Source organism: Zootoca vivipara, chromosome 9 (assembly GCF_963506605.1).
Source record: "Zootoca vivipara chromosome 9, rZooViv1.1, whole genome shotgun sequence".
Taxonomy (NCBI): Eukaryota; Metazoa; Chordata; class Lepidosauria; order Squamata; family Lacertidae; genus Zootoca; species Zootoca vivipara.
The window spans coordinates 5,856,912-5,878,351 of NC_083284.1; the positions used below are offsets into that span (position 1 = coordinate 5,856,912).

General features: G+C 46.8%; 1 protein-coding gene across 3 annotated transcripts in view; it reads left to right on the forward strand.

Annotated features, from left to right (window-relative positions):
- Positions 1–3,377: 3,377 nt before the first annotated feature.
- The window catches only part of LZTS3 (leucine zipper tumor suppressor family member 3), a 72,376-nt gene continuing 54,313 nt past the window's right edge, over positions 3,378–21,440 (forward strand). For 2 of the 3 annotated variants that reach the window (XM_060278352.1, XM_035101160.2), the window contains exon 1: positions 3,378–3,741. The gene's annotated coding sequence lies outside the window, so the exon portion shown is untranslated. The remainder of the gene's footprint in view (positions 3,742–21,440) is intronic. The other variant, XM_035101152.2, reaches the window with a different exon arrangement.

The window sequence follows — 21,440 nt, forward strand, 5'->3', positions numbered from 1 at the left end:
CCCCCCCCCCAAAATGTGCATTCAGCTTCAATAGACTGGGTCCATCATGTCTAACCGCCAATTACAGAGGCTCTTTGCCTCCACCACAAATTTGTTTAATCTCTTTTAACAGCCATCTTTTAAAGCTTTGCTTTGTTTTTAATATTTGATGTTTTATTGCATTTTTCTCTTTTGCTGGAAGCTGACCAGAGTGGCTGGGAAAACCCAGCCTGATTGGTGGGGTATAAATAATAAAATTATTGTTATTCTATCTTCTACCCAAAATACACAAACCAGGAAACCCAGGACGCCCCATCATCTCAGGTATTGGCACCATTACAGTGGGTGTTTCCGGCTATATGGACTCTGTTCTGAAACCATATGCTATCAGTGCTCCCAGCTACGTACGTGACACCACAGATTTTCTGAGGAAAATACAATATTTGAACAATCTTCCTAACAATACTATACTAGCCACTATGGATGTGGAATCTCTATATACCAACATCCCACACAATGATGGTTTACAAGCCATAAGGAACACCATTTCAGATAAAACCACAGCGGACTTTGCTACCAAACTCTGCCACTTTGTCCTTACCCACAACCACTTCAAATTTGGTGATGACCTGTTCCTCCAGATCAGCGGCACAGCCATGGGCACCCGCATGGCCCCACAGTATGCCAACATCTTCATGGCAGATTTAGAACAACGTTTCCTTAACTCCCACCCACTCAAACCTATCCTGTACCTGCGATACATTGACGATATTTTTATTATCTGGACACATGGACAACAGACCCTGGAAACCTTCCACCAGACATTCAATGACTTTCACCCCACCATCAACCTAACAATGAACCAATCTATGCAAGAAATACATTTTTTGGACACTACTATAAAAATACAGGATGGACATATAGACACCACCTTATACAGAAAACCAACTGACCGACAAACATATCTACATGCTTCTAGCTACCATCCCAAACATACCAAACAATCCATCGTATACAGCCAGGCCTTACGTTACAACCGCATCTGTTCCAACTCTACAGACAGAGAATCTCACCTAAGAGATCTACAGCAAACCTTTTTAGAACTAAAATATCCACCTGATGAAGTTAAACAACAGATCAACAGAGCCAGACAGATACCTAGAGAGAACCTGCTGCAAGACAGACCCAAAAAAGAAAATAACAGAACACCACTAGTCATCACATACAGCTCCCAAGCTAAAACAGTACAACGCATCATCAGAGATCTACAGCCTCTCCTGGACAATGACAGCTCCCTTTCTCAAGCTCTGGGAGGAAGACCTTTCATTGCCTACAGACAGCCACCCAATCTTAAACAACTCCTCACCCACAATAATACAACCACCAGACTTAACATGGACACTGGTACCAGAGCCTGCAATAAACCCAGATGCCAACTTTGCTGCCACATACACCCAGACAACACCATTACTGGCCCCAACAACATCCAACATACCATCTCAGGACTATTTAATTGCTCATCTTCTAACATTGTGTATGCCATCAAATGCCAACAGTGCCCTTCAGCTCTCTATATTGGACAAACAGGCCAAAACCTACGCCAAAGGATAAATGGACATAAATCTGACATCAGGAACCAGAAGACAGAAAAACCAGTAGGAGAACACTTCAATCTCCCAGGACATTCTATACAAGACCTCAAAGTAGCTGTCTTACTACAAAAGAATTTCAGAAATACGGTAGACTGGAAAGAGAAGTTGCTGAATTGCAACTTATCACCAAGCTCAAAACCATGGAGGGACCTGGTTTGAACAGAGATATCGGATTTTTATCTCATTATACATGATAAGCGATCTTCAGCCATCTCAACCCTTGCTTTTTCATGCAAAACCATTTGCAGTCGTTTGCGGTCATCAACAGCTATCAGTCAGTCAATCACCCATTTCCACCACCCTTCTGAGTGATCCCCCCTCCCCATCCCCACCCCTCCCCACCCCTTCTCTACATAAGTGCCTGGAAACTTCCATTTCACTGTATCTGAAGAAGTGTGCATGCACACGAAAGCTCATACCAAAATAAAAACTTAGTTGGTCTTTAAGGTGCTACTGAAGGAATTTTTTTTATTTTACTTCGATCCAGACCAACACGGCTACCTACCTGTAACCAAAATTATTGTTGTTGTTGTTACTTGTGGCAGGGAGTTCCATACACTAAGGAAATACTGTGTGAAGAAATGCTTGAGCTTCTGCCACTTAATATTATTGGGCCATCCACGAAGTTCTAGTATTATGAGAGAAGGGCGAAAAGCTATTTAGAATCATAGAATCATGGAGTTGTGGAGTTGCAAGGGAACCAAGGGTCATCTAGTCCAACCCCCTGCAGTGCAGGAATCTTAGCTAAAGCATCCATGACAGATGACCATCCAATCTCTGCTTAAAAACCTCCAAAGAAGGAGAGTCCACAACTTCCCGAGTTTTTCCTGATGCTTAGTCGGAATTTAGTTGAAGCCATGGGTTCGAGTCCTACCCTCTAGAGCAGGAGAAAACAAGCTTGCTCCCTCCTTTATGTGACAGCCCTTAAGATGTTTGAAGCTGGCTATAATATCTACTCTCAGTCTCCTCTTTTTCAGGCTAAACATTCCCAGCTCCTTCAACCGTTCCTCATAAGGCTTAGTTTCCAGACCTCCAATCATCTTGGATGCCCTCTTCTGCATACATTCCAGCTTGTCACCATCCTCCTTAAATTGTGGCACCCAGAACTAGACACAGTATTCCAGGTGTGGTCTAACTTAGGCAGAATAGAGTGGTATTATTACTTCCCTTGATCCGGACACGAGACTTCTGTGGATGCAGCCTAGAATAGCATTTGCTTTTTTTGCTGCCGCATCACACTATTGACCCATGTTCAACTTGTGGTCCACCAAGACCCCTAGATCCCTTTCACATGTACTACTGTCAACCCTGGTGTCCCTCATCTTATATGTGATCAGCTGGTTCTTCTTGCCTAAGTGCAGAACCTGACATTTGCCTCTGCAGTATTGAAATTCATTTTGTTAGCTTGTGCCCAGTTCTCCAATCTGTTAAGGTCAATTTATGAATGTGGATTCAGTTTCCCAATTGGAGGAAACGCTTCATTACCTGCAACTTCTAACCGGTGCACAGAAAAAGCAATCCGCGCAAAATGGGACAATAAAAAATTACAAATGTCATCAAACCCAAACATTTCCCATCACGTGTCGACCAGCCCCGACCCTGCCTCCAAGCGTTGGAGCGCTGCAGTGCGGGAAGAGTTAAAAAGGGCAGGCGATCCACCCTCCTCCCGGATCCTGCTCTCCGATAGGCTGAGGCTGTGACAAAGGGGCGTGGCCAGGCGGGTTGGCTGCCGTTTGCCGCAAGAAAAGGGGCAAGATGCGTGTCTGCGAGTGCGCGCGTGTGTATCGGTGACGCTGGCCGGGATGCGAGCCGCCAGCCCGCTCGCCTGCAGCGCCGCTCGCCTCCTTCCTTGCAAAGGCTCCGCGAAGCGCCGGATGGCCGCCTGAGCGCACGCTTTGAATTTTTTCTCCCGTGCAATTGGTCGGAGGTCGTCATTTTCGGTTGCATTTCATTTTTGAACTCCGAGCTCCTTCCCCGTCGTATTGCATGCTTCTCTCCTGCATCCCGAGCCGCCGCCGCCGCCAAAAAAGGAGAGGATTAAAAACCGGACGCCTCCCGGCTGAAGGAGCTGCTGCGCGCCCGCAGCGCATCGCCTGCGTTCCTGCAAAGAGTAAGGGCACAGCGGGGAGGAGGAGAGGTACCTCTTGCCTACACGCCCGGGAGGGATTTGGGGAGGGGGCGCAGGCGGAGGGAGAGAGAGGGAGGCGTCGCCACACACTTGGACCCGCGGAGGGGGGGGTTGCTTGCAGGGTGGTGGAAGACTGGTTACGTTTGCACGCACTACCTTTTCCCCTCTTTTGCAAAATCGCTCAGGGTGGAGGAAATCGGTGCATGAAGAAGATTCTGTGGGAGGACGGAGGAGCGTGTGCAGATATTGTTGCAATTAAAATGTGGTGCACGGCGGAGATGCGGGGGTCCTCGAAAATAAGCCTCGCCACCTCTTCTGACCCCCCCCCCCCGCTTGTTAGTTTAGTTTGCCTTCCCCCGTGAGCTTGGAGACCTCTGCTTCTTGCAATATACAGTAATCTGACGCCGCGGGAAATGCAAGGGGAAGCATATCCGTTGCAATGGGTGCATTGCTCCAGAATAAAATATTTCCACCAATTTCTTCTTCTTCTTCGTAATCTGGGGCGGGGGCATAGCCTCTTTGCTTGCTTTTCTCCACCTCCCCCCCCCCCCCCGCCTTGCAATGTTGAAGAAGCGGCCACCCATTGATAAAGGATGTGCGTGCGTTTGTGTAAGTAAAACCATAAAACCCCTTGCAGGTATGATCAGGGATGGTTGGTGTTAGGGTTGGGGTGTGTGTGTGTGTGTGTGTGTTTTAAGATGATGTCATAAATGGGGTGTCATCCAGAGCGCGAGGTGAGGTGCTGGCGTTTGGGTGATGAACAGGGGATGGCTGCAAATTATGTCATCTGCTCTTCTGGGTGCTTGCGACTGCTGCGTGCCATTTCGCCGGCAACTAGACGGGGGGGGGAGGAAACCTGCTCCCCCCCCTTTTTTGGGCTAAGCCAAGGTGTAGAAACTGGGAGAGAGGGGTTCGATATGGCTAAATAATGCCCCTTGGTTGGTTTGTTTTTTAATGTCCGTAGCATTATAGCTGCAAAGCAAGGATGGCCATAAACTCCTGGTAAACGTGACATGTTGTCCAGCTGAGCAGAGGGATTAAATGTCCTCTTCCTCTCTCTCTCTCTCTCTCTCTCTGTGTGTGTGTGTGTGTGTGTTTTTTTTTTTTTTAAAGACCGAAACATTTTTGCTTGCTATAACCTTCCATCACATCATTTTTGGCTCCCTGTACGCATGGATATACAGTATGATGATCAGATCTCTTTCGCCAGAGATCTTTCGCTTCTGGAAGATGGAGCCTTCATTGTGTGTGTGTGTGTGTGTGTGTGTGTGTGTGTGTGTGTGTGTGAAAGCGGATTTCATTTCAGTTCTGTTGTGGACAGATCCTTAAAAAATGCTAATAATCCAGATCCTGTGAATTGGGCATATCCTTTATTTGGGGCATCTGAAATCCACCCGGTGTCTTCTACATCACATCCATAACCTTCCTTCTCCCATCCCTGCAAAGGTTTCCTAAAATAGAGAGCGAGGGAGAGGAGAGTACAAATCACATCTCTTCGAGGAGAGTACAGCCATCCAGCAAGTGTAGCTGGGTAGACCTGTACTATTAGGGGACAATATTTGGGGGACGGGGACGGGACACACACGAATCAAGTGGCTTTGGTCTGCTGAAGCATTTGCTCATTATTGCTCATCTCTAGAATTGGCCCACTGCATAACTGGGTCATTGTGCATGCAAATTTCTCCCTCTCTCTCACACACACATATAATAATTATTATATCCCGAAGCTGGATTTCTGAGCTGCTTTAGGAAGGCATTTTTCTGCTCTCTTCCCCCCCATCTCCCTAGCAGGGAGCTTGGGGACCACTTAGCTGCAGTGCAGTGGAGATAAGGGAGAGAGCTGGGTATCTCTCTCTCTCTCCCCATCCTTTGCTGCCCCTTTGCTACCCTGCACTCGGGCTTATTTTCACGCTGGCTCGGTTGGGCATGATGTAAGCACGTTGGCAGGGTTACACACACACACACACGCATGCATGCATGCACACCCGTTGCCTTTCACACTCCAGCAAAAGCTTTGATCTCCAGATCACTGTCGTGAGAGAGGAGAGCGAGAGAGCGGAAGGTTTTTTCCTGGTGAAGGAGCACCCCATTGGTTGAAGGAACTGCTTTCCACCAGATCTGTGGTGCAGCTGTTCTGTGTAAGGCTTCACTGCCCATTCAGGCAAAGGCGGCCTTTCTCCGGAATGGGTCTCTGCCCCAGTCGGGATGCTCTCAGTCTGCATTTCCACAGTTGGAGACACCGGAGGAGGAAAACCAAGACTTAACAGGAGGTGAATGTAGGGCCCCAGATTTTGGAATGAACCACCTGTGATAGACTCACAGAATTGTAGGATTGTGGTGTCGGGAAGGGATCCCAAGCTTCGTCTAGGCCAACCCCCCCGCAATGCAGGAAGTTCATTATACCGCTTTAGACACCATGCAAAAACGTTCCTTTTTAACGAGGCCTTTGACTGATTTAATTGACATCCTATGCCCTTCTAAAATGTTTTCTTGGGGGGGGGGGAGGAGAAGAGTTATTGGGTTGTTATTTTTATTTTGATTACAGTAGACCCTCGGGTTACGTTACTCTCAAGCAATGTAAACTTTGGGTTGCAAAAGCAGCAAACCCGGAAGTATTTTTCCGGGTTTCGTGCATGCACAGAAGCGCTCTGTGCGCTGCATGTGTGCGCAGAAGCGGTGCCTCTGGATACAGATTTTTCAGGGTGCACACGGACCCCTGGAACGAATTCAGTTCGTATCCAGAGGGTCCACTGTATATATTTTGTGCTTTTATGTTTTGTTTTTGTTTTGTGAACTGGCCTGAGACCTCCGGGTATAGGGCGGTATATAAATTCAAATAAATAATAGTAATAAGTTTTGGGGGGTGGCATTGCCTGTTGGTTTCCTCCTCCTTAGCCAAGTGTAGAACTCAGTGGGGAGGTGTCCTGGACTGGTTGGAGGCAGAGGAATGGTGGGAGGAACCAGCTGGGGAATCCTCAAAGGAAGAAGGCTCAGAGCCTGGGATGGTGGTAGGACAATGAGTGGTCAGAGGGAGAAGAGGAGGTGCCAGAAGCTGAAGAGGTAACAGGGCTTAGTGAGCGGGGAGAGTCTGTGGCAGAGAGCAGTCCAGAATCAGAGGCAGAAGAGAGAGGGGAGGCCAAGAGGCAGAGATGAGTCATGGGTGTCTCCTCCTTTTGCTGCGAACAGTTCCCCTCCTCCCCTGGTCTCCCAGAACCAGAAGAGGCATGAAAAGGGGCGGAGGAGAGGTTGGCTGCACGCAGACACAGTCTCCGGTTGCTCGGAAAGAGCCTTGGTTCGGAGGCGAGAGCTTTCAGTCTCTGCAACTGATTTTAATGGAGGAAGACCGCCAGGAATTAGCCGTTCTGCTCCTTAGGCCTGACACTCAGCCAAGTCTATGGAGGTCGTGTTAATAAAGAGTTCACTCCATCTTTGAACGGTGTGATTACGGACAACGCTAGAATCCGTTGGCTCTGCCTGTCATTGGCTCTGCTTGCTGTGCTCTCTAGCTCCACCTAGTGTCAGTCTCCCTGCCTTCTGCCTTATGAGTCCCAAAGGGTACTAGCCAACCTCTCTCTCTCTGCCTAAAACCGCAAAGATCTGCTGCCATTGTGATCAAGACAGTTCCTTGTTTGTTGGGCCAGTGATCTTGCCATAAGGCTGCTGGCTTCCTGCCTCCAGCCGCCACAAGCCCACCTGTCTTCTGCCGGCGTTTGCAGCCGCCGAGGTTGCAATTTTGGAAAAGGAAGTTTTGTGTTGTTTGTTCTATTTAGGGACAAGGACCACGACTGACTTCGCATGTGTCTCTCTCTCTCTCCATGCCCTTCGGAGCCTCCCTCCCACTGCTGATTTGTACGTGCGAAAGACAAATGCAGTTTTTAAACCTGTCTTTATCGAGTTCTTAAAACTGCAAACCCTTGTTTGGGGAAGTGAAATCTTAGCCCCGCACCCTGCCGGGTTCCTCCTCCCATAGAGTTTGTGCATGTTTAGGAATGACTTCTCTCCATTTGAACCTCTCCTCTCTCTATGGCACTGTTTTGTTCCATGGCTGTTTAGCAGCAACAGCTAATCTTCCTCAGCGGATTCCTTTCCCATGACTGTTGTCCTCTGAGGAAGAACTTTATGACAGTAAGAGCTGTTCGGCAGTGGAATGGACTCCCTTGGGAGGTGGTGGACTCTCCTTCCTTGGAGGTTTTTAAGCAGAGGCTGGATGGCCATCTGTCATGGATGCTTGAGCTGAGATTCCTGCATTGCAGGGGGTGGACTAGATGACCCTTGGTACCCCTTCCAATTTTACAATCCTATGGTTCTCTATGGCCCTCAACATATCCTAAAGCTGCCTCATTCTTCTGTCACGACAAAAGTTCATTCCTTCTGCTTCCTTTGCTTCATTCCATGGTGTTCACAACACCATTGGAAAGGGCAATATCTTGTTTGATAAAAATAATAATACGATGTTTGTTAATTTCCCTGGTTGTATTGCTTGGGAAGAGATTTTTTTCCACAGTTGCCTGAACAAATTGGGAAGCTACTACTCCCTCTCTCTATTTATATAATATTTATTAAATTTTCTGTTTTGCAATTTAAAACACTCATTTTACATCCTTAAAATATCAGTCACTTCCCTTCTCTTTCCATGGTTCATTTTACATATCATAAATCCCTGCATATTTTACAAAATCTGTACCATTCAGTATTCCACTTTTGCATCCAAACTTATTTACAATGTTGAATTTATCTTAATGTTCTCCCCTCCCTCTGTGTGTGTAGTACTCTAAAGCTGGAAAGGAATCGCTTTCAGTTGCTTCGCAAAACATAAGGTGTATCGGTCAGTTGTACTAAAAATAATAACTCTCTGTATACATATTAATATTTTGTATTTCTATCCCATCTTTCCTCCAAGGTGGTGACATACATACTTCTCCCTGTTTTATCCTCCTAAACAACAAGCCTGTGAGGTAGTCTAGGCCAGGGGGTCCCCAAACTTACCTGGCTTCGGGCCGGTTCCTCTGGCACCGATTGTGCGGTGGGCCGGAGGGCAGGGGAACACGCTCCCATCCGCACGAGCACTCGCTTTTTCTGGCGTGGCGTGGTGCCGGAAATGGCTTCTGTGCATGTGCAGATGTCATTTCCAGTGCACTTCTGGGTCGGCACGGCACAAGAAACAGCTTGTGCGCATGCGTATGGGAGCACGTTCCCCCGCCCTATGGCCCGCGCGTGCACACAAGCTATTTCTGGTGCCGCGCCGACCCGGAGATGGGCAACCGCACCGCGGCGTGCCAGTAAGAGCGGGCGGTGGGGGCCGCACAATTGGCTTGCACGAGCCACATCTGGCCCCCGGGCCAAAGTTTGGGGACCCCCTGGTCTAGGCTGAGAATGAGGGACTGTTCCAAGGTCACCCAGTGAACTTCATGGCTGAATGGGGATTTGAACCCTGCTCCCTCAAGCCCTGGTCCTGCTCTCCAGCCACTACACCACAGAGTAATCTCATCAGGTCCAGTGGGGTTTACGTCTGAGCAGATGTGCACAGGATTGGGAATTCCAATCCGAGGTCGCCACAGTGAAAATGGACACAGGCCAGTTTCTATTCCAGTTTAGGGATGAGGGATAGATCCGATTCACTTCCCATCTGACAGTGAACCTACTTAAGTCACAGTTTCCGAAACAGTGCAAGAACTGAAGGGCAGTTGTCCTTCAAAATCCGATCAGGTGCTCAGAAGTGGAGTGCAGGGAAGTCTCCCTTTGGGAAGAGTCTCCTGTACGTGAGACTCTCCTGCAGGCAGTAGGGCTGGCCAATATATCTCCCCAAACCGGTTTGAAGTCCATACCATGGTATCAGTTTCATAATTTTTGACCTGCCGATATATCGCGAATCGTTGTGTGTGTGTTTGTGTGCTGTGCAAAAATCGCAATGTGGGGAAAACCGTGAAGCCAGCCAATGGCTCCACATACGGTAGCTCCAGGCTTATTTCAGACATTGTGGTATATCGGCATATGATGACCTTTAGCTGGTGATGCGCCACGATGTTGAAAAACAGATATCACCCAGCCCAAGCAGGCAGGTGGTGCTTCCAAAAGACATTTCTTCTGCCCTTCTGATCACTTGTTCAGGGCTTTCCAAAGAAGAAGAGTTTGGATTTGATATCCCGCTTTATCACTACCCGAAGGAGCCTCAAAGTGGCTAACATTTTCCTTTTCCTTCATCCCCCACAACAAACACTCTGTGAGGTGAGTGGGGCTGAGAGACTTCAGAGAAGTGTGACTAGCCCAAGGTCACCCAGCAGCTGCATGTGGAGGAGCGGGGAAGCGAACCCGGTTCACCAGATTACGAGACTACCGCTCTTAACCACCACACCACACTGGCTCCAACTGGAGCATGGGAACTGTCTGAAAGCGCCTTGCAAGCATCAAAACCCTTTCAGATAGCCCTGGGAACCCCAATAATCAGGATATCAGAGCTCAACATCACCTGATGTCAAGGTGACAGCAGGTGAGGATTGACAGGTGGGCAATCCTGCCCACATGCCAAATCTGGCCCTCCAGGTGGTAGGGCGATAACAGTCGAGTCCGCTAGCCCGAAGAGGTTCTGCACCCCTGCCTTAAGGCAATACGTTCAATCTAGCAGGTGCTAATTAATATTGCAGAATTTGCATTTTTTGGATCAGTTTGAATTTGTGGGCGCTCTTCAAGGGCAGCCCCACATAGAGCGAATTGCAGTAGTCCAGCCTATAAGTTACTAAAGCATAAATGTTTGCAGACAGGCCTGTCTGCTGCAGAAAAGGATGAAGCTGGCAAAAGCAGCACCTGGTCGACGAGCACCCCCAAACCGAACCGAACTTGGGGTGCAACCCCAATCCAAAGTACCGTTCCCTGTAACCTGCAGCAACCACTGCTCCCCACACAGCCAGTTTAAAATAGTTCATGAGCAAGACACCACATTATTTAGGACATTATGTACTTGCAAAAGAGACGGGTGAAAGATATTCCTTTTGTGGCTGTGAATCATCGTGCCTTCAGTTACAACATTCAAGCAATGTGTGGCGGAAAACTGTGATGCTTATTGCTGGTTCCCCAACCCCACCCCGTCAGCTGAAACCTTTCTCCTGAATCCGAACTCATGACCGGAATTTCTTCTCCCCTTTTTGGCAGACATTTGTGGTTCTGGTTTGAGAAAACAAACAATGGTTTGGGTGGATCTGAGATTGTGATTTGGGGCTTAACCTTTGTCCCCTGCTTGAGATATACCCTATTTTCCCATGTATAAGACTAGGTTTTTTTAAACCAAAAAACTAGGTTTAAAATTGGGGCTCATCTTATACACAGGTAGTGCTGAGGGGTGTTTTCTTAATTTGGGGGTCCCCCAAAATTGGGGGGCGTCCTATACACAAAAAATGCGGCATTTGCAAGCTTCCCTGTTCCCAGTTTGCAGCTGGGAGGCAGGAGCTACCAATCGACAGATCACTTTGTGGGTCTATGATTTGTGTGTTTGTGTGTGTGTGTGAAGGTGTGTTAATCCTCCCACGATTCAGCCCAGTGGTTCCTTGACAGTGAATTAAATTGGAGCGACTGGAACAAGGAGCTGACGAGATCCAGCGAAGAGTGTGTTTCATTCCTCCCCTTTTTGCTTTGCTCGATTGGAATTGGCTAGCGGTGAATCTGCAGCACTTAAAAGGAGCTTTCGGAGTGGAATTTTAGCAGCAGATTAAAAGATTAATAAGAAGGCGGGCTGGATTTGTTGCCATCCTTCCAGCCAAGGCTGTTTAAGAGAAGGGTTTTTGTTGTCGTCGTTGTCTTGCTCTATCCAGGCTGACCTTAATGTTCGCTTGGAAACGGACATGACAAGGAGGGTCCGAAATGGGAGGCGAAGACTTGTAGCCCAGTGTCTTGGAAAAGCTAATGTTAGACTTTCTGGTGCCAACTTTGCAAGAAGGGGATGGGGTGGGAGGGAGGGAGGGAGTGGTGAGTGTTGGCTTTCACAATCGCCTTTCCTAGCAGAGCAACAGGCCTGTGCTTTTAATAGGGGTCCGTGACACGGCGACAGTCGGCCGTGTTGAATTTTCCAGCTTTCCGCTTCCCAAAATGAGGGTTGCTAAAAAGCTGTAACGTGACTTGTGAATTCAAAAGATATTTTGGTTAAAGTAATGTGATTTAGGTTTGCTTGGTAAGTAAAATGCAGTGGCACCTTCGTTCTCAAGCGCCCTGGTTCCCAAGACCCGAGAACCCGGAAGTAACTGTTCCAGTTTTGGAAGGTTTTTCGGAAGCCGAAAATCTGATGCAGTTGTCGGCTATCGTTTCTGGGGCACCTGCACCAATCAGAAGCTGCGCCTTGGTTTTCAAACATTTCGGAAGTCAAACGGACTTCCGGAATGGATGAAGTTTGGCGCTTTTGTTTTTGCTCTTTGTTTTGTATTTTTGTTTTTGAGGCTTTTTCGGTTAATTTGTTTTTGTGACTGTGGATGATAATTTTGATCATCTACAATGCTGTCTTGTTTATTTTATAGTACAGTGCGTTGATTATTGCTTTCATTGTATGGTTCAATGGTCTCGTTAGATAGTAAAATTCATGTTACATTGCTGTTTTAGGGGTTGCTTTTAAAAGTCTGGAATGGGTTAATCCGTTTTGCATGACTTTCTATGGGAAAGCGCGCCTTGGTTTTGAATCATAGAATCGTAGAGTTGGAAGAGACCACAAGGGCCATCCAGTCCAACCCCCTGCCAAGCAGGAAACACCATCAAAGCATTCTTGACATATGCCTGCCAAGCCTCTGCTTAAAGACCTCCAAAGAAGGAGACTCCACCACACTCCTTGGCAGCAAATTCCACTGCCGAACAGCTCTTACTGTCAGGAAGTTCTTCCTAATGGTGGAATCTTCTTTCATGTAGTTTTAATCCATTGCTCTGTGTCCGCTTCTCTGGAGCAGCAGAAAACAACCTTTCTCCCTCCTCTATATGACATCCTTTTATATATTTGAACATGGCTATTCTCCATGCTAAACATACCCAGCTTGGAACGCTTTGGTTTTGGAACGGATTAAGTTTAAGAACCAAGGTACCACTGTATGTATATAATTGCATATAAATCATTAAAACTCGTAGAGTTGGAAGGGGCAACAAGGGTAATCTAGTCTAACCCTCTGCAATTCAGGAATCTTTTGCCCAACGTGGGACTCAAACCCACGACCCTAAGATTAAGAGTCTCCTGTTCTGCCGACGAAGCTATCTGGCTTTCCAAGTACTTGCAGTTACATTATATATTATTTATTATGTTTATGATTAATTATTATTAGTTAGCATTACCTGACATTTTCAGAAGGTAAAATTAAATTTCCTTGGTTTTCCAAAAGCAGCGCTTCTTCATCAGACGTGGACCGGCCAAGCTAACTGTTGTCCAATCACAAAAATAATAGCAGATTTGAATTCCTCACACCCCCAAAATTATTTTTAAGACCTGAAGAAGTTTGCAAAAATTAAGTTTCACCCTGTAAAATGACACACTCTACTGTGACAGGCGGAAAGTCAACTGAAGTGTAGCTTCCCCCAGCACAGGGGTACACAGTGTTAGAAACTCAGATATATAATCTAAGTACCAACAGTGTTCGAAATTAGCCAGGTGAATTTTGCACCTGGCCTTCGACAACTTGTGACCAAGTGAGGAAGATGCCCGGGTGCCTGGCATCACCATCTGGGGATCCTGGGATCTGAGCTGTTTTCACACACTAACACCCCCATCCTGTAGAATTCCATCCGTTATATTTTATCTGCGCAATCGGAATGAATTTCCGGAACCATTTTTTCTGGAAAATGCTTTTTCTGTGCAGCCTGAGCAGCAGCAGTTACCATTAAGAAAAAGAGGCCGGAATGTGGGCTGTCCCTGGATCAAGCGACTTTTCTTTTTTTAAGTCTTCAGAACTCTTAGCCTAGCTCAAGGTTGTTCTCTGAACAAGCTGAGAATCAACCGCAGTCACTCCATTATTTGAAAAACAAGACTTCGCGGGCAACGAGACATTGCGTTTTGGCGACTGTAGCCTTGTTTTAAGGAGCCATTTGGCAGCCAGTATTAGAAACTCAGATTAAATGGAGCTGTACATTCATCCTTCCAGCTCATCGGTATCAGTCGTTTGGCTGTGTTTATATTTTGATTTTGTGTGAGCCGCTTTGAGCCCAGATTTGCTTGTGGGAAAAGCAGTATCTGAATAAATAGACACGGGGCAACAATAAATTCTGCTGGCAGCTGTCTGTCTCAGGAGACAACAGAGGAGTGTGTCTTTGGGGGTGAAGTCAAGCTGTTAGAAGGTTACAGCGCCTCCTGTGGCTGTAGAGACTGATATGGGAGAAGGCCTCCTCGGTGGTGGCTCCTCCCAGACAACTTTGGAACTCCCTTTCTAGTGAAGTTAGACCAACTCCCTCCATATTGGCCTGAATATAAGCTTCGCTTTTTTTCCATATTCTGACCGACCTTACAAAAATTGGCTTTTACGATATCGCTGCTGAAACAGACATACGGTAAAATGGAACGGGTGTGAGTGCCTGCAGAATTTTAAGGGAGCGGCTTATATTGAGGTATTGTTCGTCCGTCCGTCCCCCCGAATTTTAAAGGTGCGGCTTATATTTGCGTGTGGCTTATATTCCGGCCAATACGGTATTATTATTTATTGAATTTATATGCCACCCTATACCTGGAGATCTCAGGGCGGTTCACAGAACAAAATCGAACTATAAAACTACAAAACAGGATTTTGGGAGCTGTTTTTTTAAGGGCTTTTAATAGTGTTGTGCTGTTTTTATTTTCTGTATTTTAATAGATTTGTTTTTTAAATACTGATTTAATTTTATTAGAGCCGAATTGCTTTTTAGCGATTATCCTTTGCACGCTTTTAGCTTTCTGAACTGCGTCGCTTGCGTAAGCCTCCTTGAGGCGGCCAGGTCTGGGGGAAAGGAGGTTATACAAATGAATAAAGTACTAATAATATCAGAGGCGGCCCTTTCTTGTTGGCGAGTTTAGGGCTCTGGCCACCCAGATCACCCGACTGCTTCTGGCTGGGGTCGGACAGCCATAACCCACATTGTCCAACTGTGTGAAAGACCTGGGAGAACCTTTTAATTGCCACCTCCGACAATCCGGCGAGGCATTTAGCAGCGATGCCTTTAATGCAGCCTCCCCACCCCACCCCCAAAAAACCCACACACCACGAGTTGACATTTTCCCCTCTGCAGAGTATGGATAATGAACGCATTGTACCTGTGTAGGAGAAACAGGGAGTGAGACTAATTGTGCTTGCCTAATCCCCTAAACTGGAATAGCTGTCATAGTTTTGAGGGCCAAAGGGAAGCTGAAGCCAAAGGAAATGCATTTCACTATAAAGCCTACACACACACACACACACACACACACGCACACACACACTTTATTAATTTTCCAAAAATAACAGCAATACAAAAACAAAACAAAACAAATTGACTTTCCCCCTAGTCCCTTCCTTGGTTCCATCATTTATCAGCACACCACATGTCCATAGTTAAATTTAAAACTCATTTAATTTACCCATTATCCATTCATAACAAAATTTTGTTGTTGTTGTTTAGTCGTTTAGTCATGTCCGACTCTTCGTGACCCCATGGACCAGAGCACGCCTGGCGCTTCTGTCTTCCACTGCCTCCCCCACTTTGGTCAGACTCATGTTGGTGGCTTCGAGAACAGCCACCAACAAAATTACAAGTACAGTCATACCTCGGTTTAAGTACGCTTTGGTTTGAGTACTTTCAGTTTAAGTACGGTACTCCGCGGACCTGTCTGGAATGGATTAATCCACTTTCCATTACTTTCAATGGGAAAGTTCGCTTCAGGTTAAGTACGCTTCAGTTTAAGTACAGACTTCCAGAACCAATTGTGTACTTAAACCAAGGTACCACTGTAGTTTTAAAAACCTGCTAATGTATAACCTGTGTACATTGTATATATGCAATAAGCATCTTCCATTCTTCCTTAAATTCATTGTCGTCTCTTCCTCTTAGTTTCATTGTCAATTTTGCCATTTCATCATATTCCGTTAATTTAACTTGCCAATCTTCTTTAGTTGGGACACCTTCTTTCCAATGCTGTGCTAGTAATATCTGCGCGGCTGTAGTTGCCTACATAAATAAATTCTTTTGAGATTTTGGTAAGTCCACTCCTGTAATACCTAATAGGAAAGCTTCTGGTTTTTTTTTAAACAAAGGTTATTCTAAACATCTTCTTCATTTCATTATAGATCATTTCCCAAAATTTCTTTATCATTTTACAGTCCCACCACATATGAAAAAATGGCATTTCACTATAAAGCCTTGAATGGTTCAGGACCGCAATACCTCGATGATTGCCTCCCCCCTTCTAAACCATCCCAGACTCTTGTGTTCATCCTCTGAGTCCCTCCTTTGTGCGCCTTCTCCTCGAAAGGTCCGGAGGGTGGCAACACAAGAACGGGGACTTTTCTGCAGAGACTCCCCATTGTGGGATGCTCTCCCCAGTGAGGTTCGCCTGGCGCCTTCATTATACACCTTTTGGGCACAGGTGGCGCTGTGGTCTAAACCACTGAGCCTCTTGGGCTTTCCGATTGGAAGGTCAGCGGTTCGAATTCCTGCAACGGGGTGAGCTCCCATTGCTCGGTCCCAGCTCCTGCCAACCTAGCAGTTCAAAAGCACCCAGTGCAAGTAGATAAATAGGTGCCGCTCTGGCGCTGCTCTGGTTTTGTCAGAAGCAGCTTAGTCATGCTTGCCAAATGACCTGGAAAGCTGTCTGTAGACAAATGCCGGCTCCCTTGGCCTGAAAGTGAGATGAGAGCCACAACCCCACAGTTGCCTTTGACTGGACTTAACCGTCCAGGGGTCCTTTACCTTTACACCTTTGGGCACCAGGTGAAAATGTTCCTCTTCAACCAAGCCTTTGCCTGATTAATATCCTGTTGTGGTTTAGCTGTTTAGTTGTGTCCGACTCTTCATGACCCAATGGACCAGAGCACGCCAGGCACTCCTGTCTTCCACTGCTTCCCGCAGTTTGGTCAGACTCATGTTCGTAGCTTCGAGAACACTGTCCAACCATCTCGTCCTCTGCCGTCCCCTTCTCCTTGTGCCCACCATCTTTCCCAACATCAGGGTCTTTTCCAGGGAATCTTCTCTTCTCATGAGGTGGCCAAAGTATTGGAGCCTCAGCTTCAGGATCTGTCCTTCCAGTGAGCACTCAGGGCTGATTTCCTTCAGAATGGATAGGTTTGATCTTCTTGCAGTCCATGGGACTCTCAAGAGTCTCCTCCAGCACCATATATCCTACAGCCTTTTAAAAATGGAAGGGGGCGGGTTATGTTCTGTTGTCTTGGTTCAATTATTCACTTGTGTTTTATCTTGTATTTTATTTGGTGAACCGCCCTGAGACCTTTTGATGAAGGGTGGCATATGAATTTAATAAATAAATAAATAAATAATAATAAATAATAATAATAATTTCATGGTCTATGTCCTGAGAGTGGGGTGGCCAGTCTGGGATAATACGTGGCCCTTTTATCTGGTCCTTGGGACTCTCTTTCAAGTAACCCCACCCCCACCCCACCCGTGGTCCTCCTTTGCATCCTCCTTGGGCATTTTTGCAAATGGCGATCCCTTTCACCTTCTTGGCTGGAGGGCAGAGAACGGTGCCTGTATAGAAAACAGCCTCCTGTATAAAGGTAAAATTCATTGTTCTGCCCATTTTGGCTCTGGCAAGGGTGGATTTGATTTAAATCAAATCAATTTAAATCACTAGTCAGTAAGATTTTTTACAGAAAGGTTCAACCTTGCAGGCATCCTCTTAATATTGACAACTGGAGGAAGGTTTCGTTTTTGGAATAATAAATTTTCAGAGTAGTTTTTACAGTTATATCTAAAATTACTGATTTGGTTATATTATTAGAAATACATAGACCGATAATTATGGAATCATGGTGAGGTTTAATAAGTTAACTGTTTATATTTGGGCAACTTTTCTGCTGTACTTTATTGGAAGGAGAAAAACAATCATTTCCTTAATAACAATTTAAACAATTTATTTAACTAAAGCAATAGGATTATAGCATATGGATCCATGTTTGTTAACTGATGTGGTTAAACAATTTAAAAATAAAGAAACTTAGACTGAGTTTTAGCACACATGAAAAACTTAAAACAAATCCTTATTTCCTGACGAATAGCTTTTGGAATATAATGTAACTTAAATAGAAAACTATCTTTAGAAAGATTTTTCCCCCAAAAGCATTTTTTTATAAAAAAATCCAATTTAAATCTAAAGAATTTGATTTGCATAAAAAATATGATTTAAGACAAAAATATCAGATTTTTATTTTATTTTTATCCACCTTGGCTCTGGCATGTGGCCCTCAGAAGTTGCCCAGAGGGGAATATGGTCCGCAGGCTATAGAATGGTCTGTGGGCAGGAAGGAGATACAGAATCGTCCTTCCCTGACCTCAGTGTCCGATTTACGTATAAGCTAAACAAGCTATAGCTTAGGGCCCCACTCTCTTGGGGGCCCCAAAAAAAATTAAAGGGGGAAAAATGATGTACATTTCCAAAATATAAGATAAAAAACAAATAAAATAAAACCTACATACACCAACAGTGTTTTGTGTCGTGTAGGCTCCTATGATGTAAGTCATAGGCCCCACCTGCTAGCCTGCTCCCTAAAATATCACTGGTTTGCTCATTTCTATATCAACTACAGTGGAACCTCCGTTTATGAACACCTCGGTTTACGGATTTTCGGTTTACGAACGCCACTGACCCATCTGGAACGGATCAATTCACTTTCCATTACTTTCAATGGGAAAGTTCGCTTCAGTTTATGAACGCTTCAGTTTATGAACAGACTTCTGGAACCAATTGTGTTCATAAACCGAGGTACCACTGTACTTTGATAAAATATATATTTTGTTATGTGCAAATGGATACCTATTAGGTCCATAAATTACCATCCTCTCATCCTCCCTAACCATTGGCCCTGGTGCTGTTGGGAGTTGCGACTTTTCTAACTGGCGGACCAATTAATAGGAGCATACCTCGAATTTGGATTGAAATGAAGTGAGTGCAGAATTTCCTTGGCAGGCTTAACCAAATCTCTATGGTTTCCCCCAGATTTGGTGCGTGTTCAGCTAGGAGCTGCGCTGTGTACTAAAGTACAGCAGACCCACAACTTGCCCGGGGGTTGCATTCTGGAGATTGCGCCTAAAGCCCAAATCGCATATAGTCAAAACGCATTGGGTTTGATGGCAATGTCCTTTATTTTATTTTTTCTATTTCATTTTTTTGTCAAGCACATAATGTTCACAAATACTCTGGCATATCATGTATCTGTATGAGCCATGGACGTACCCAGCGCGGGGCAGGGGGGGCAGCTGCCCCTCCAGAAGCAAAAAAGGGGGAAATGGTATAAAACAGCTCGCGGCGCGCGCTGTTGTCGAGGAAGTTCACCTTCTTGGTCGGGTACACGATCTTGCCACAGCGGGCAGGGCCATCTTAACTATACCAGCCACCATGGTCCAGCGCCCTGCCAGGCAGGGCCAGGCATGGTGGGCAGCTGGAGAGCACAGCACGACAAGCAGGGACGCTGCCAGCTGTGCTCCGCCTCGGCTGAAGCAAAACTGCAGCAGTGGCAGCGAAGCTGCCTCCGTCGAGGGAAAGTGCTGCCCCACAATGCTCTGCGGCACTTCATTTGCATGTATGCAAATGAGGTACCGCGGAGCATTGTGGGGCAGCACTTTCTGTGCTGTGCTCACTGTGACTTGAAGGAGTGTGGGCTGAAGTTAGCCCAGGTCCAGGTCCAGGTTTCCCTTGACGGAGGCAGCTTCGCTGCTGTTGCCTCGTTTTAGTCACCGCTGCCGGTAAAGGAGCGGGCGAGGCAGAAGCGCAAGCGCGGGTGGCTCCGTGTGCCACCTCGGCAACGGCTGGAAACGGCCCCCTCCCCTCTGGGGGGGGTGGATGTTGACCTCGCCTCCTGGGGGGATCCCGGCCACGTCATCACCATCCAGCCAATTGGGTGGCTGGGGGGGGGCGTGGCTGGCGTGCCCCCCCCGTTTTGATCCTGGGTACGCCCATGGTATGAGCGTTGATGCAGTGTGACTCCGTGACTATGCAGTCCTTCACGCACTTCCCCAGGAGCAAAGCCCCATTGTACTCTACTTCTGAGTAGACATGCCTAGGGTTGCGCTGCGAAATGCGCACAAACTAGAGCCAGAGACCGTTTGCGTTGCCTTAAGACCACAAAGCCGATGATGCAGTGTGGGTAGGTAGGAAAACATAAGGCCAGGCCCCGGGGTGTGGTGTTTGTATTTGTGAATACAAGGCCTGCAAATGAAGCGAGAAAATGTTAATGTCTGCCGTATGTCAATGCAAATGGGACCAGCTTAAATCCACAGGGCTCATGCAACTCTCCGTAGTGGTTTGCAAAGGGGATCCTATGCCTAACTAAATGTGTGTGGGGGGGGGGGGGTTATTGCTTTGTTTCTGTTCTTGTTTTTGTTGTGCATTTTGTGTTTTTTCATCTTGTATTTCCATGATGTGAAGCACTTCGAGATCTATGGATGGAGGGCGGTATACAGATTTAATAAACAACATGTGAATGGAAATAACATATATAAATGCGTTATATATGGGGAAGCCGCTTTGCAAAAAAAACCAAAAAAAAAAACCCATCCATATTAGGGGAAATGGCATGCAAACGTATAAATTGGGGAAAGTTCAAACTAAAAAGTGGGTGAATTTTTATGATGACCCTTAAAAACAAAAAAGAAGAATAATTGCAAACTCATGTGGGAATGCGAAGAACTGAAGCTTGGAAAACCCGGGAGAAGCAAAAATGGGCAGGTGGGCTCACCTGTACCTGGAGAGGCAAATTTGGCCTCCACACCTGAAGGTCACCCCCACCCCCCTTTTTGCACAACAGGGAAAAGGCATTTGTGTTGTCCTGCCGAAATGACTTTCCTTTAATCCACTCCCTCTTTGCAGTGCTGCTTAATGGGACTTGTGAGACATGGGACTTGTGAGAGCCTTTTCCTCTTCTCTCCTTCCTCTCCTCTCCCCTTCGTCCTCCCTCCTGCCCGGCTGCCCACCCCGTTTGAGCCGCCCGAGGACCTCGCTCAGAAGCCTGTGCTGGCTGGCGAAGGCTGGAGCGGAGGAGACGTTTGCACGGGCAGATGAGGTTAAGGAGAGCTGACATTTGGCCGGGAGCCTCCAAACGTTGTCTCTGAAGTGGCGGAGAGAGGCTCCCGGCCGACCTTCTCCTGGGAAGATGGACCCGCGCGGCTGTTCCGAAGAGGCAGCCCATTCAGTTGCGACGAGGGCTGATTGTGGAGTGGAGGAAAACGAGCAAAATAGAGACGTCGGGCAGCCTGCCAGCTTGGCTGCCAACAGCAATGGGAGTTTCGCGGCTTGTGATTAGATTTCAATTACTCTCGGTTTAGGGTGCGGAGGGGGGGGGTCTCCGCCGTCCTCCATTGCAGCTCTGTGGACGTGGGAAGGGGTTGTGTGTGGCCGGCCTTGGCTATCAGGAGAGGAAAGGAAAGCCTTGGGGTGACTCCAAGATGTCACTGTTAGCAAGAGGGGTTCGAGCCCCTCTTTCTGAGCCGTTCGGCAGGGGACCGGCCTACCTCAGAAGGTGGCAGGGTCTCCTAGGTTGGAGGTTTTCAAG